General features: G+C 34.7%; 1 protein-coding gene across 1 annotated transcript in view; it reads right to left on the minus strand.

Moving 5' to 3' along the window:
• Positions 1-15,376, minus strand: part of LOC129949037 (tyrosine-protein kinase Btk29A) — a 247,380-nt gene that overhangs the window by 102,622 nt on the left and 129,382 nt on the right. The window lies entirely within an intron of this gene.

Raw genomic sequence — 15,376 nt, forward strand, 5'->3', positions numbered from 1 at the left:
AGAAGCATATTTTCAATTGCTGGATGAGATTTCCACCATGGTTAAATTTTGACACTAGCGTGGTGAATAAAATGGGTTAGTGATTTAAATCTGATCTTGATTTGCTTTTTCCAGCTATAACTATTTTTGGTAGAAGGTTGATAGAATTTTGATTTTTGTAAGCTTATCATAAAAGAATTTCAGTAGTGGAATCGACACATCAAAAATTGCTCCATCGAAAGTCAAAGGATGAGGTATGTGATTCGAAGGGAGAAAAATTCTTGAATAAGCAGATGCTTTTGATTGTGGTGTATAAAATGGAAGCAGTGAAGGTGATCGTAGAGGAGAATTTACTTTTATTAAAGAGTTAAAGGGTTTTCAGATAATATGCTATAAGAGGTAACATTCAAAGTAAGATCATCTTCAAGTGAAGCTGCTTTGCCTGTGCCTGAGCTTCTTCCAAAACTTATATGGAGAGACGACTTCCGACCGATATTTCAGCGAAATATAGAAAAAGAGCTTCATTACCAGGTAACCGACAGCAGTTCAAGGAGTCCAGACGTAGAAACCCTAATTAATATAACCAAAAAAGCAATACCAGAAACAACATCAAGAAGAAAAGTTTTAGAACAGAAGAAGAACCTAAAATGGTTCGACAGTGAATGTTTGAGAGCTTTTGCTTTTTTGAAACTAGTGAGAACGACCAACAACTGTCACTTCAAATTGCTATATGCACAGGCAAATAAATATTACAAAATGCTCTGTAAGAAAGTAAAAAGCGAAAAGGATCGGAGAAATATTGAGACAATCAAAATCTTCACCGGAGTTTTGGAAAGCAGTTAGGCTTGTAAGTGGAAAAAAACATGACTTATAACTATATCAATTAGAAGAGTTAAAAATTCATTTCATGAATCTTCCCAACACAGCACAAATATCACCTTACATATTTGATGAATTCTTAGATGCTCCTATCACACTCTCTGAGGTAGAATTGGTTATAGAGAAATCTAAAAATGGGAAAGCTCCGGGAAAGGATAGAATACAGTTTGAATATTTTTTTAAAATCTAGTACAACAGAATTTTTGAGACAGGTGATGTTTCGGGAAGTTTCCGAAGAGCAATCATTTTCCCACTACACAAGAAAGGAGACCCTGAAGATCCGACTAATTACAGAGGCATTCCATTTCTCCACGCAATGGCAAAGTTATTTGGGTCGAAAACAAGCATATTTTGAATGAATTTCAAGCGGGTTTCAGGAAAAACTACTCGAGAATAGACCAAATGTTCTCTTTGGTGAATATTGGCGACAAATATAATAAGAGGGAAAAAGCTGTATGTCTTTTTTGCAGATTTTCGGGCAGCTTTCGACTTAATTCCCAGAGAAGCACTTTTCTACAAACTCTACGGATACGGAAACTCTACAAAAATGCTATCTGTCATCAAAGCAATCTACAAAGAAAACGTTGCAAGTTTGAAACGTCAATGGGCGTTACACAAGGTTGTGTTCTTAGTAATCTACATTCCTGGCTTAATGATTCCAGATGATTTAGTCTTCCTATTGGAGACTATAAACAGTATGCAGCTAATGATAAACCGACTCGAACGCTACTGCAAAACCTGGAATTTGTCGGTTAATCTTGCCAAGTCGAAAATTATGATTATAAGAAGGGGGAGTGGCAGATTTTCAAGGAGGAACCAATAGAGATTGTTAAAGAGTACAAGTACCTACGAGTCATAATTGCTTCTAATCTAAACCTAAATGAGCATCTTCCATACAAACTATCTGAAGCTAAACGAGCTATGTATTCTGTGTGGAGAAGTTGTATTGAAAGGAAAAACATATCATATCAAGCAAAGTATCAAATCTTTCGTACAGCTGCATTATCAATTCTCTTCTAAGGAGCCTAAGTTTGGGGATATATTTGCTATGAGGCTGTGGAAAAATGTCTTCGTTTTTTTATACGGAATACTTTCAAGCTTAGAAACAGGAATAGTACCGCTATTTTCGGATACGCTAAAAGTACATTTCGATTATGTGACAAGAGTAATGGCGATAGTAGAAGAACGAATTCCAAGACTGGCTCTCATGCAACTGATACATTCTGGGGAAACTCGCGTTACTTAGTGGAACAAATTTGCCAACGAATCTTTAGCAGATTTTACAGTATCAACCACCGATAATAATGAAGCCATGAAGTTAAAATTCAAAGATATGCTAAGGAAAGTTGGAAACATGATTTATGAAAAGTTCACTTCGGAAGCAGAGTCGTCGCAATACAGAAACTACTTCAGCAAGCTGAATATTTAACGCACTGTTCGTTAGCTAAGAAATCTAATATCGTTAGTGTCAATCCTTCAACTATGACACTTCATTTGACAGTTGAGTTTGACAGGTGTCAAATGCAAGCGCTGCTAATTTGAAGCCACGAAATAAAAGCACCTAGCAGCTGTTCCACAAAACGATCAATATGTGTCAAGTTGGAGATTCTGTTATATTTTCGGGGCAAGTTTGTAATTTGTTATCTGCTAAGTTTTAAATTGTATAGAATAGTAATAAAATCACTTTTTATTGTACGTATTTAAATTTTGATAGAATTTTAGTGAATGTAGCCAATCTTGACATAATTTACACAACATAAAGATGCAAAAATCTCATTTTAAACCAAACGTCAAAATGAATCGTGGTAGTAAATTTATCTCCCATTTTAACGCAGTTTAAACACAACATAAGTAAATGTCTACTTATTTAAAGTGACTTAAAAGAAGGTAAAGGTTGACTTAGTAGAAGGGTACATTTAATAGTAAGGCAGTAAAAAAAAGTAACAATGAAACAAGTAATTGGCCATCTGCGTCTAATTATTTTTATTGAACGACACAATGTCTTATAATTATGCTTTCAAAAATAATTATTTCCAATTAGTCTTATTAACTCATCTATTTCAATATCGATCCCAATAGAAGACAACGAAGAATATTTTCTATTTTGAAAGAAAAATTAATCGATTCTTCTATTGCATAGCAAAACAGAAAAAAAATCAATCTTTTTGCAACAAAAGATTGGAAGAGTGGGACTCAATTGAATGTTGTCCCTCCATAATAATAATTGGAACTATCATCACATTACAAAAGAACTTTTATACTTTACTTCGTCTATCTTCTAAGTTTTGTTACAAAAATTATCTTTTGTTCGTTTTGCAACAATTAATAATATCTAACTCGACAATTTGAGAGTATCAAAAAGGTCATGTAATTAATTTTCTTCGTTTTATTTTTTGTATCTATCGGACATCAATGTATCTACAAGATCAATATAACTCTTAACTCTTTTGTTTTTTTCAATCGACCCTAAAAATATCGTTTCTATCATCAACTCAGCAGTATTTGAGTATTTATTGTGATTTTATTGTTCGTTTGGTTTTCGAATATCTATAAAGATACTTTTGTTGCCATCAATTCTCAATGCTGATTTAAAATCCCCCTTTGCCCTCAGTTCCCCCTCTTCACAATTTAAATCATTATGCTAAGGATAAATTGTAGAATTCAACAACTTGAGTATACTCAATAAAGCCATCGTCTGTCCATCGTAGGCAACGTAGACCAGAGCCAAATACAAGATACAAAAAAGTATCTAACAACTACATTTTAAGCTTGTCCTACTTTTCTTCAGATTTTGTTTTTCTCTTTATTTTTCGTTCGAAAAAGTAGGAAAAAGAAATAAACTCCTTCAATATTATTTGCTGCTGGGGCTTTTACTTAAAAAAAAAATAGCGAAGAAAATAAAACTATCTAAGATCGATTGATATCTGAAATTGGATACAAAATACCAATAAATTCAGGTGGTAATAGATATGCGGGAAGAAAAATAATACTACAATGCCCCAGAAGAGATATAAACGATGAAAGTTAAGTGCCAATATTATATTATAGGAAGGCAGAGGGGAGGGAGTTAATATTGTTTTGTAAGGTTTTATAGTATATTCTGTAAATGTGATTTGAAATCACTTGACATCAGAGACTGATTAATGAAGCGACAAGGTTATATTAATGTGGCTTCTGTTTTGATGATGATTGTTAAAAGATTGTTTTTATTTTTTTTTTGTTTTGTTTAATTGACAAATTTGCAATAAAATAATGTAACAATTTGAGTGGAAGTTTTATTTTGTTTTTTTATCTTTCTATTTAATGAGGTAATCACGATGTAATGATAAATTAAAATTAATGATCAATTTTTAAATTGTTGATTTTGAAATATTAGCACTGTCAAAGATGATTAAAAGATTCTATTGAATTATTGCTGAAGTATTTTGTTGAAATTACTGTTACTACGATTTGTTGCTGAAATTAATTTGTCGGAGTTTCTTCAAAGAAACAGTTGATCAAGTGCCAGTAGTGATTTTTGTATTTCACAATTTTCGAATTTGTTTCTATGTGTATTCAAAAACTATAAGTGATTCAAGGTTCTTTGGAATAACCTCTTCATTGTTCAAAGTTTTTGGCGATTTTAAAACCCAAAAGAACAATTAAAATCAATTCTGAAAGACTGGTAAATCTTGAGAAACTACTCTAATAGAAAATATAAGTTCTCGATAGAACTGATTTTGCTGAGAGTTTGAATGCATTTCGAATTGAATTAAACTATTTTCAATACTCCAATTTATCAAACTACTTACACTACCTAAACTTATTGTCTCCATTTAAAAAAAATATACGAAAGAAAACTGGGACGGTCTCAATGCATTCTTCAGGAACTTTAACTGGTCACTATGCTTCATTAATAGTGACGTGGATTGCAGCGCAGATATGGTAACAAATTTAAATCTTTGTGGAATGAGAAATTTTATCCCGAATTGGGTGAAATCTATCGATTCGAGGTGTAAAGAGGTTATTAGGTTCAGAGATGTAAGTTCCCGTTGTTATAAAGCCAACCCGACTGAGAAAAACCGGAATAAGTTCAAACAAGCTAGAAAGACCTGTAATGGTCAAATTCGACGAACCAAATTTTTGCATGATCAAAAACTAAGGCAAAAATACTACAATGTCCCGGAGGTAGTAAAAATGTCTGGTCATTTGTAAAAAACGTACGAAACACCACGTCATCCTCTGTTCCAACACTCGTCTACAATGACACTCCCTTTGTAAGCTCGATTGATAAAGCCAATTTACTTGCAGAACAGTTTGCTGTTAATTCTCTACCGGAAAGTGTCAAGATGGGATTCTATGGGACGAATCTTCTTTCGCACTCGTGTAGTCGCAAGAGTACTGAAAGACCTTGAAATACGCAAATCCTCTGGCCCGGATAGTATTCCCCCTATTCTTCTGAAAAGGTGTTCTTCAGCGCTGGCAAAACCACTGCGTAAGCTTTTCTATCTGTCCTTTTCTACAGGTCTCTTCCCGAGTGGATGGAAAACTGCAATTGTCCAGCCTGTCTCTAGAAAAGGCAAATCCTCTTTACCCTCAAACTATCGTCCAATTTCACTTACGTCCCTTCTTTCCAAGGTCATGGAAATGCTGATTAATTTTCAGCTTAAGAAATATCTTGAAGAAAGGAAGCTTCTTTATGACCGACAGTATGGCTTTCGTAGCAATAGTGCACTGGTGATCTCATCGTTTTGGAGATGATCTCTTGTCTGTCACTTCTAATCCATTAAACTGTTTCGCCGACGACAGTACCCTCAGCTTTTCATATTCGTTTCTAGATTCACATCCTTGTCCTTCGGATGTGGTACTGATAAGCTCATTAAATTCTGAACTTGACAGCATGGGGAATCAAAAACCGTGTGGAATTTAATGCTTCGAAAACTCAATGCTGTCTCTTGTCGTTAAAGCGTAACAAGTTACTCCTTTTTGGAATCACGACAGAACATTTTGTTGGATAAAGTCTTAGATGGCAACACCACCAACAAAGAACAATATTTTCATTATTGGGGAGCTTAAACCAGATTGAGAAAGTTTTGCTCTAGTTTAGACGAATTGCAGAATTAATTAGGTAAATACTATTGCCTTCTATTCTAAACTGCTTCTTTTAAAAAAAATATATGATGCTTTCTGGAACCTGTCTTCGAAACCTTATGTTATCATTAAGACTCTATTTGGAGCCAACTCAAAAATGAGTTTCATTAAATTCAACTTCGAACTCTTAATTGTAATATTTTTAATAAAATAAAAACCAATGGAGTTCCAAAGGGCTGCCATTTAGGGCCTTTAGCTTTTACAAACACAAAAAAGCGTAGCATTGAAGTAAAATGTACAGTTTTCTTATGTTTCAAAAATAACAGATATAATATAAAATATAAGATGAAATAATTGCGTTAAAATAGAAATCTGTTGTTCCACAACGTTGCCACTATGGGCCCTTAGCTTTTACAACCAACACCTTCGAATGTATCATTGAAACAAAAAGATAAAAATTAAGGACTTTAAAAATGACAGATCTTGACTTCATCTTGTAAATATAAGGTGATATAATTTCGATAAAATAAAAATCTGTTGTTCCGAAAGGTTAACACTATGGGCCCTTAGCTTATATAACCAACAACTTTGAGTGTATCATTGAAACAAAAAGATTAAAATGTACGACTTTAATGATTAGGAATCATATGTCGAGATGGTCGTAAACTTATTGACATTCAATCAGTAAAACTATGAACAGAGAAATTTCAAACTGTCAATTCCTGACTTTTGGAATCTGGTTTCTATAGTTTCTGACTGACTTTTCCTTTAGTATTTTGTCTTAACGAAGTTTTTCTTACTCTCAACCCTTTCAACTTCATATTTTAACATTCGTCTCTACATTATGTATCAAATCTTTGATTTTGAAATAAGACAGCTGGCACATGTTGAGGTGTTGAGTAAATTTCAAATGCAATCATTAAATTGTTACGTGAGACATAATTAAACATTCCCACACAAAATTTTAATTTATCCATCTGTGTTTCTGTTCAATATTTACAGAATCTCCTAAATGTCTTGATTTTTTTTCACAAATTGAGCAACAACCAAACAATTTCCAATTCTGCCATGAAAATCTCTGGTGTTCCACTTGGTTCCCTCTTAGGGCCTTTACTCTTAGCTCTACAAATAAAAACACTTGTAACTTTGCGTTAGAAGATCGCATCGTAATGATTTTGGTCTCATTCTATTCAGAAGAAGAACATGTTTATTTGCAGTGAGTATTAGTCGTGTCTCTCTATTGTCCTCATATATTTTCTACCAAAAATTTCAAAATCTCTTACTTATGCACACTCTTGGGCCAAGTCCCATACAATGTTGCCTCATCTTCACTGATAAATGGAATTTTTTATAACACTTTAAAATAAATAAGTTCAAACTTAAAATATTACCGATGATCCGCCCTCTCTTGTTTTACCGTTATTTGCATAAAAATTGTAAAAATTATTCCCTCAAAAAAAACCCATAAAAATCATTCCGATGGCAATTATTCATGCTTGTCAATTAACTCAAAACTGATTGCCTTAATTTTCAAAACTGATTGCCTTCTGTTTCTTTTTATTCTGCTTCCATTAAATTTACGACTTAAGTGGCATACTAAGTTCTCTCGTTCTTTTTAAAACGAACGACTACTTATCGCTTATTCCCCACAAAAAGATGTGAAAGTAATTACTTTCAATTCCAACCCATTCGCGCAATCTGAGATTCAGATTCGGCTGAATCAACATTAAATGGGAAAACCAGTAGTTAATAACTGCCAAAATTGAAACACATATTTTATGTTGTAGAGCTCTCATAAGTATGTGTATATTCCTTGTTTTTTTATTTTTTACTTATTTGCTTTCAACCCATTTTTGGGTATAATTTTCACTTTTCTTTCTTTATTTTTGATGTTCTTTCTTTCGCATTTATGCTTTCACATCTCCCGTTTGGAGAAAAAACGACAAATATCAAATACGAAAAAGTATGTCAACAGAAAAAGGCTTCATTCTTCTTTTTTCTCTCTCTGTTTTTTATTCTATCACCTTCACTTTGACACGAACAGGAAATGCTTTTGTTACCGCCATCTATCTGTAAACAATTTATTAAAAAAAAAAAGATATTACTTAAACAAATATCATTATTCCCAACGCAGCAATAAAAAAAAACAAACAACTGTTATTTTCTTTGGAAAATAAGTTTAAAAAAATTAAGCTTTTGTTATTAAGAGCGTAAAATTACCAAAAATAATACGAAAAAAGGTGACGAAATCGAAAGCTGTTATGGCGGCACATGACGTCTGTCAATTGACGTATATTGGAAGTGATAATATTTACCAACTGTTACTTTCTGAAGTGTGATGCGATGATGCCATGCGATTCGACTCTTGGCTGTCATATTTATACAGTTTTTTTTGTGTATATTTACCGTTATTCTGTCATTTCAAAACAAAAGTGAGAGTGGCATTGACTTTAAGTCTTTAACAAATTCTTCATTTATTTTTTCTTTTGGTTCCAAGCCTCATTATTTTATTCTTGTGTAAAAACAAAAACAAATTGAGTCCATGTCCTAATTTTTGTCATAAAGGAAATTAAGCTTTTTGTTCTTACTCGTATTCCGTTTACTTTACACAAATCAAGAATAGAGGGATTTAGATGAAAGCAGAGGATTTTTATAAAAAACATGGATAGATATATAAATGTGGAGATTATTAATGTGGATGAAGGAAGGAGGCTAAACGTCGGTTACTCTTGTTGGAGCGGAAATAGTTTTGGGCCGCAGCAGAAGCAGAAGCGCAGATTGAATGCAAATATATAGAAAGGATAACTAGAGCGTTTCTATTATAAAGAAGAAGAAAAATCTTCCTTTTTGTAGTTCCACTCCCCACCAACCCAACGCCAGCGCCACACCACTGACATTCTCTTCCATATCTACACTATGTTTGTGTAAGGCTCTGTTTATACTGAAACTCATTGAGGAGCAAACTTATCAACGGATGTTAAAATACAAAAAAACAAAAAAGCATTTCGTCCTCTATGTCTTACTTGATGTTTACGATTTAAAATGAAATCTTTTGATGAAAATGGAATCCTGCTGCAAAATAGGAAGCACTTCGCGTTCTAGTTATTTTCCCGGGCTCTTCAGTCTTTCCGTTTTATTTTTTTCTCTTCTTTTCGTGCCTTTTTTTCATTTGCTTGTTCTATACTTTGTTTTAAATATATTTTAACTTTTTTTCTATTACTCGTCTCATTTAATGTTGAAGGATTGAAGGATATTTAAGTTTTCCAGGACATTTCAACATTAAGATGCCAAAGGGAATATAGAAAGGGTTTTAATGTTTTCCATTTTATTTTTTTCCCTTGATGATGATTTAATAAAAACAACGTTAAGGAAAGACTTAAAAGTGACTGAATTTAAGAAAGAATGATAAAGAAATTTAGAAGATTGTTTAAATATTGAAAAAAGAAACACAGCTGAATAAGTTTATTTGTTTTATTTGAAATGTTTGATTAAGGCTCACGTGACACTTCAGTGATTGCATTTGTAATGTACTTAACACCTCAAAGCATGCCAGCAGTCCTACTTTAATGGCAAAGTTTTGATACATAATGTACAAACGAATGTGTTGGAATTTAAAGTCTAAAAGATTATGGTTAAGAAAAACTTCGCTAAGCAAAAATATGAAATTAAATGTCATTCAGAAACTGACAGTTGACAGTTTAAAATGTCACTGTACATCTTTACTTATAGATAAAATTAATTTATGCCAAGAAGCTTAAAAAGATCTTCAATCATTTAAACTGTGAATTTTTAATCATTTTGTTTCTTCTTCGCTCAAAGTTTTTGATTGTAAAAACTAGAGGACCTAAGTGGCAACCCAGCGGAACACTGATTTTGATTGAATCAAAAATATTTCATGTCATATTTCAAAGATGATGTCGAGGTTTTTTAATTTTTGAGACAGAAAAAAACTGTGCATTTTTAATCGTTTTGTGTTTTCTTCCATGATACACTATATTAAAAGCTAAAGGCCCTAAGTGTCAGTGTTGCGAGAGTGATAACCACGAACCGCTTGAAACCACAGAGCTAAACGTAGATCTTGTGGAGCAGGTTAATTCCGTTATAGTCAGAGAAAATATTTTGTGGACCATCAATACTTTTCTCTCCATATAAATCCCCATTCATGGATGGCATACTGCCAGTTATGCTTCAAAAGTTGCATGATGTGGCGCAGCTCCATGGCTGAAAAAATTTTTCAAAGGATGCTACCTTCTCAAACATGTGCCATTGTCGTGGAGACAGGTCAAGGTAGTTTTTATCCCGAAAGTGGGTAAGCGAGGTCACGAATCCGAGAAGGATTTCAGACCAATTAGCTTAACATCTTTTGTGATTAAAACCTTGGAGCGCATTCTTGATTACCATATTAGAGAAATTCTAGTTGGACGACCTCTCGAAAGCTCTCAGCATGCTTATCTTAAGGGCAAATCTACGGAGACTGCCCTCCATAAGGTAGTGCGTACTGTAGAATAAACAATCCATTATAAAGAATATATTCTTGCCACCTTCTTAGACATAGAAGGTGCTTTTAACAACGTCCTTACTGAGTCCATAGAAGAATCGATTGTAAAGTTCGGTAAAGAAGAGAATGGATTATTTCCATGCTCAGTGGTAGGAAGATTGGAGCCACTCTAGGCAATACAATCGCACCAAAACACGTGAGTAGGGGAACACCACTGTGGTGTCCTTTCGCCTCTTCTATGGCTTCTGGTCATCGATACAATTCTCGTTAAATTAGAGAGATGTGGAGTGAAGGCGGTAGCCTATGAGGATGATTTGGTGCTATTGGTGTCAGGAAAGTACACCTCTGTGATTAGTAAAATCACGGAGTCAGCTTTGAAGAAAATTAGCAACTGGGCCACGAGTTGTGGACTAGGAGTTAACCAAAGTAAAACTGAACTGTTGCTCTTTACCACCAAAACTAAAGTATCGCCCTTCACGCTACCTCGACTAAACGGTCAAATCATATCATTGTCTTCCAGTGCAAAATATTTGGGAGTTATATTCGACCCTAAACGAAACTGGAAACTAAATATTGATGTACGGGTTAAGAAGGCCTGTGTTCCCTTCTACGCCTGCAGCAAAACTTTCGGCAAAAAGTGGGGACTTCATGATTTTATAAACGAACATAGCCGTAGTAAGTTCAATCTTAACATATGGGTCGATTGTGTGGTGGCCTGATCTTAGCAAAACCTATAATATTGATAAGCTAAAGAAAGTTCAGAGAACAGCTGCCCGGCCATGCGTACTTGCCCAAGGGACGCCTTAAACGTTATTTTGGACCTTCTACCAATCGAAATTTTATTAAATACATAGTTTCCTGTAGCGCTATTAGTATGAAGGAATCAAACAGCTGGTTGTCAAAACCTTATGGTCACAGCAATACAACGAAATTGATTCCCTCAGGTATTATCTCGGTAGACACTGACTACTGCACTCATACTTTGAGCCTTAGTATGGGTTTTAAGGTTATTTTTTCATCCCGAGAAGATTGGGAGGATGACATCGTGTCGATAGGTTTTGACACAACCGTCTTTACTGACGGCTCAAAGATGGAGTTCGGAATTGGTTCTGGGATCTTTTCTGAGTCCCTAAATGTAGCCAAATCCTTTAGGCTTACTGACTTTGCTAGCGTTTTTCAGGCTGAACTGCTGGCAATAAGGGAGGCATGTAAGATACTTACATAAATCCCAAACCAAAACCGAAATGCGGCTATCTTTACAGACAGTCAGGCAGCTGTCAAAGCCATTAACTCGGTCACATCCTCATCTAAATTGGTCCAGCAATGTCGCGATGAGCTTACGAGCCTGAATATTAACCTCGGTGTCACCCTGATCTGGGTTCCAGGCCATAGTGGTATCGTGGGACATGAACGGGCTGAAGAGATAGCCAGGCAAGGATCGGCTCTTCATAGCTCACTTGCGGATATGGTTAACATTCCTCTTGGTGCTATGAAGGGTAAAATCTTTTCTATCTACCAAACTGAATCAAACCGAAGGTGGAGCAATTTACCCAACTGCATTATATCCAGGAAGATATGGCCCACAAAACCCGTACAAACGATCTTCTACGCAGGCCAAAGCAAGACATAGCCAGGATTGTTGCGGTTAGTACCTGACATTGGCCCATAGGAGTTCATGCGGAGAAGTTGGGTATCTCTTACAATACCTTTTGCCGTAGTTGTAGTGACCAAAGAGAAAGTGAAACGATAATCCATTTCCTCTGCAAATGTCCTGCTTTGGCAAACACCAGAATGAAATGCTTTATAAAAGCATTCTTTCAAGAACTCGATGAGCTATCTGAGACAAAGATTAGAGACCTAATCTTTTTTCTCAATGCGACAAAATGGCTCTAACATAATCGCTATTAAGCTTCTCTATAAATCTATCCCTTTAAATCAAAGGTCAAACGAGTTTTTGGTATCAAAACGGCGGCGCACTACAGGGCTAATTGGATCTCAGGCTAGGTTGCCTTGAGATCGCCATTTTACCTACCTAAGTGGCAGTGTTGCGGATCTCAATTGAATTTTGTATCTAGTTCCTTCAAGACTCGTCATTTTTAAAACATATGAAAGGAAGTTTATAAGAAGCTTTAAAAAATGCACTCCAAAGAGAATCTTGAAAATAACATAAAGTTTCAAATCAGGTTTCAAAACACCACTTTTCTTCAAAAAAGGAGGTAACCCAAATATTCAGCGAAAGGAAAGAGCTTCCCATGGAAAAGATTGTTGAGCTCAGGTTGGGTTATTTGAATTGTATATAGAATTCTACCCTACTTTTAAACTTTTTTTATCAGCTTATCCTTCGTACCTTTAATTTTCATAGGTCTTCTTTACCGTCTTCTTAGTTAAATTTTAGAAATAATATTTCGTATGAGCTTTTCACTATAGCAAAAGCTTTCCACATAAAAATTTAAATACAAATATTCTCCCAAATCACATAAGATTACAATCAGATCAATTTATTCTAATGAAAATTAAGTCCACGTATTTGACCTTGAACTCATTTTTATTTTCCAGACCAACTTAAAAGCAAAAAAAAAAACAATAATAATAATAAAAATAATGAACGAAAACCAAAAAACCCGCTCTTTATTGTTAACCTTCTCAACCTCAATACCGCTCCACTTGCATATATCGCATCAACTTCTGTAGTATAACAACTTTGGCTGCCTTTTAACGACGATGAATTTCTCCTCCTGACACGATATGGCCACCACATACGGCACACTTTTTGGAAAACAACATAAAGTAACGAAAAAATGAAAAAAATATCTTGTTACCTTCCAAAAAAACAAAAACTACCTTACCTACCATCTGCATTTACTTTACCTTCAAAAAAAAAAAAAAAAACTGCAGCAGAAAATAAAATAAGCATCTTCAAAAAAAAGTATCTTTTTTATAAATCTACCTTCCTACCTACTAAGAACCAGTTCTTTGGCCTTACAAACGCGTGTATACTGTATTAAAATGTACACTTAATAGGTAAGTACCTCTATCTATAGACTCGTACACTCACTTATATCAGGTTTTGAAAAAGAAAAAAACAGAGACGCATGCTTGCTTACCATATGCAAGTGCAGCAGCACTCTGCAAATCTCGTGATTTGAAATGTGAAAAATAAATTACACTCCTCTTCAATCGATTAAGCTTGATTGAAGACTAAAATATAGAAGCTTAGTATCAAACTTATGCTAAAACAAGTTTTCTTGAATGGTTTTGTCAGATAACCCTCAAAAAATTGGTAGGAAACAGACAGTTTTTGCAATATCTGGGGTACCTCAGGGGAGAGTGTTAGGTCCTATATTGTTGTTTTGGATGGTTTTCTTTGTTTGTACGAAATAAATGTGTTTTCTCACATCTAAATCAAACATTTAAGAACTCTCCTGAGAACTTAAGAGTCTCAATAAAGGAAGTTAAAGATTCTTTTAAAAAATACGTCGATTCGGAGTGTAGTGACATCTACTGACTTTAACTTTAAACACTCCTCGCCCTTTTCGTCGTATTTTGTATTTATTTATATTCCTTTCTGTCGTTTGGCTGCTTTGGATGGTAAATTTCATGGACATTCTCCGCCTTGAAAAATCTTGGTCTTCAAAATGGATATGGATATATTGGCACGTTAAAGGCTCCATCTTTGAAATGGAAATAAATTTTGAAATCTTTCGCCAAGGTACCGTTAGGATATACATAGAATGGACGACGACGATGGAGGAAGACATGTTGATAACGATGAAGAAGAAGATGATGATGATCATCAACATCGTTTGCCCCCAGAGTGCAATATAAAGTATTATTTATTTATCTTCCAGTACAGTGACTGTTTGTGCAGTGCAGTGTGCATATATGCATGCATCGTTTTTGAATCTCGCTCAAGTCGACAGACTGTTGCAGATTGTTGTAAATTATAAAATACAAAACTGGGCGTGGCAGTCGATTAAAAATACCGCTCACTGAATCTCATTAATTCAAGTGGAGAATTAATTTCTTTGCATAATCTAGAGTATCTACATACGAGTATATAAAAAAAGCCATTCTACTACTATATTTGCACAGAGACGAGACGTCAGTCAAGGTTAGTTTGAGTTTGAGAGATTAAGATGAATTTTTGGATGCATGCAGATTGCCAGAGATACAACCTCATGAAGCATATTACAGCAAGGTGGAGGTTTGGAGGTTTTGAACACGATTATTTGCCAACACTTTGTTGCATGATGTTGGTCTTGTGCTTCTATTTTTGGGGCTTTATGCTGCATCTGGCTTTTCTGATAGCGTGAATAATTTACAAGCTTTAGCTTTTCAGTCCAACCACAATGGCGTTCAAAGGTGTCAGTATTAGATTATGAAGTTTTGCAAAAAGGTTGTATGGATAGTTGAGTTCTCCACGTTGCGGTTTACTATAAACTTATCTTTGCACCATTTCATATGAGACTTGTTATACGAGGGAGGCTATATAACTTTACATACTCGTTAACCCACAATAACGTCGACAACGACAACGAAGTTATTTACAAAATTTTGTGAGGTGACCCACTCGAAGAGTTATGTTCGCCCGATTCAAGTCAAGAGTCTATATGAGTATGAGTGGTTTGTGACAAGGTAAACGTGCCGGTATGTTTGTTGAAGAGAAGACGTGACACCAGAGACCAGAACTAGTGACACGTTCAGGTGTCAAATTGCGGCGCCTCGTGGGCGATTTCAACGAACTATTGAATTGTTTTAGTTTTTAGATGATGATGACTATGGTGGCGAACTATGTTATACGACTACGACGACGAGTGACAATGCTTTGGCTTGGCTTGACTTGATTTGATTTGACTTAGGTGATTGTTGGGTTATATAAGTGATTATTAATAGAATGTGAATTCAGATTTGATTTGTCATATGGATGGAAGGTTTTAATATTATGGAGGT

The sequence above is a fragment of the Eupeodes corollae genome, chromosome 3 (genome assembly GCF_945859685.1).
Source record: "Eupeodes corollae chromosome 3, idEupCoro1.1, whole genome shotgun sequence".
NCBI classification, from domain to species: Eukaryota; Metazoa; Arthropoda; class Insecta; order Diptera; family Syrphidae; genus Eupeodes; species Eupeodes corollae.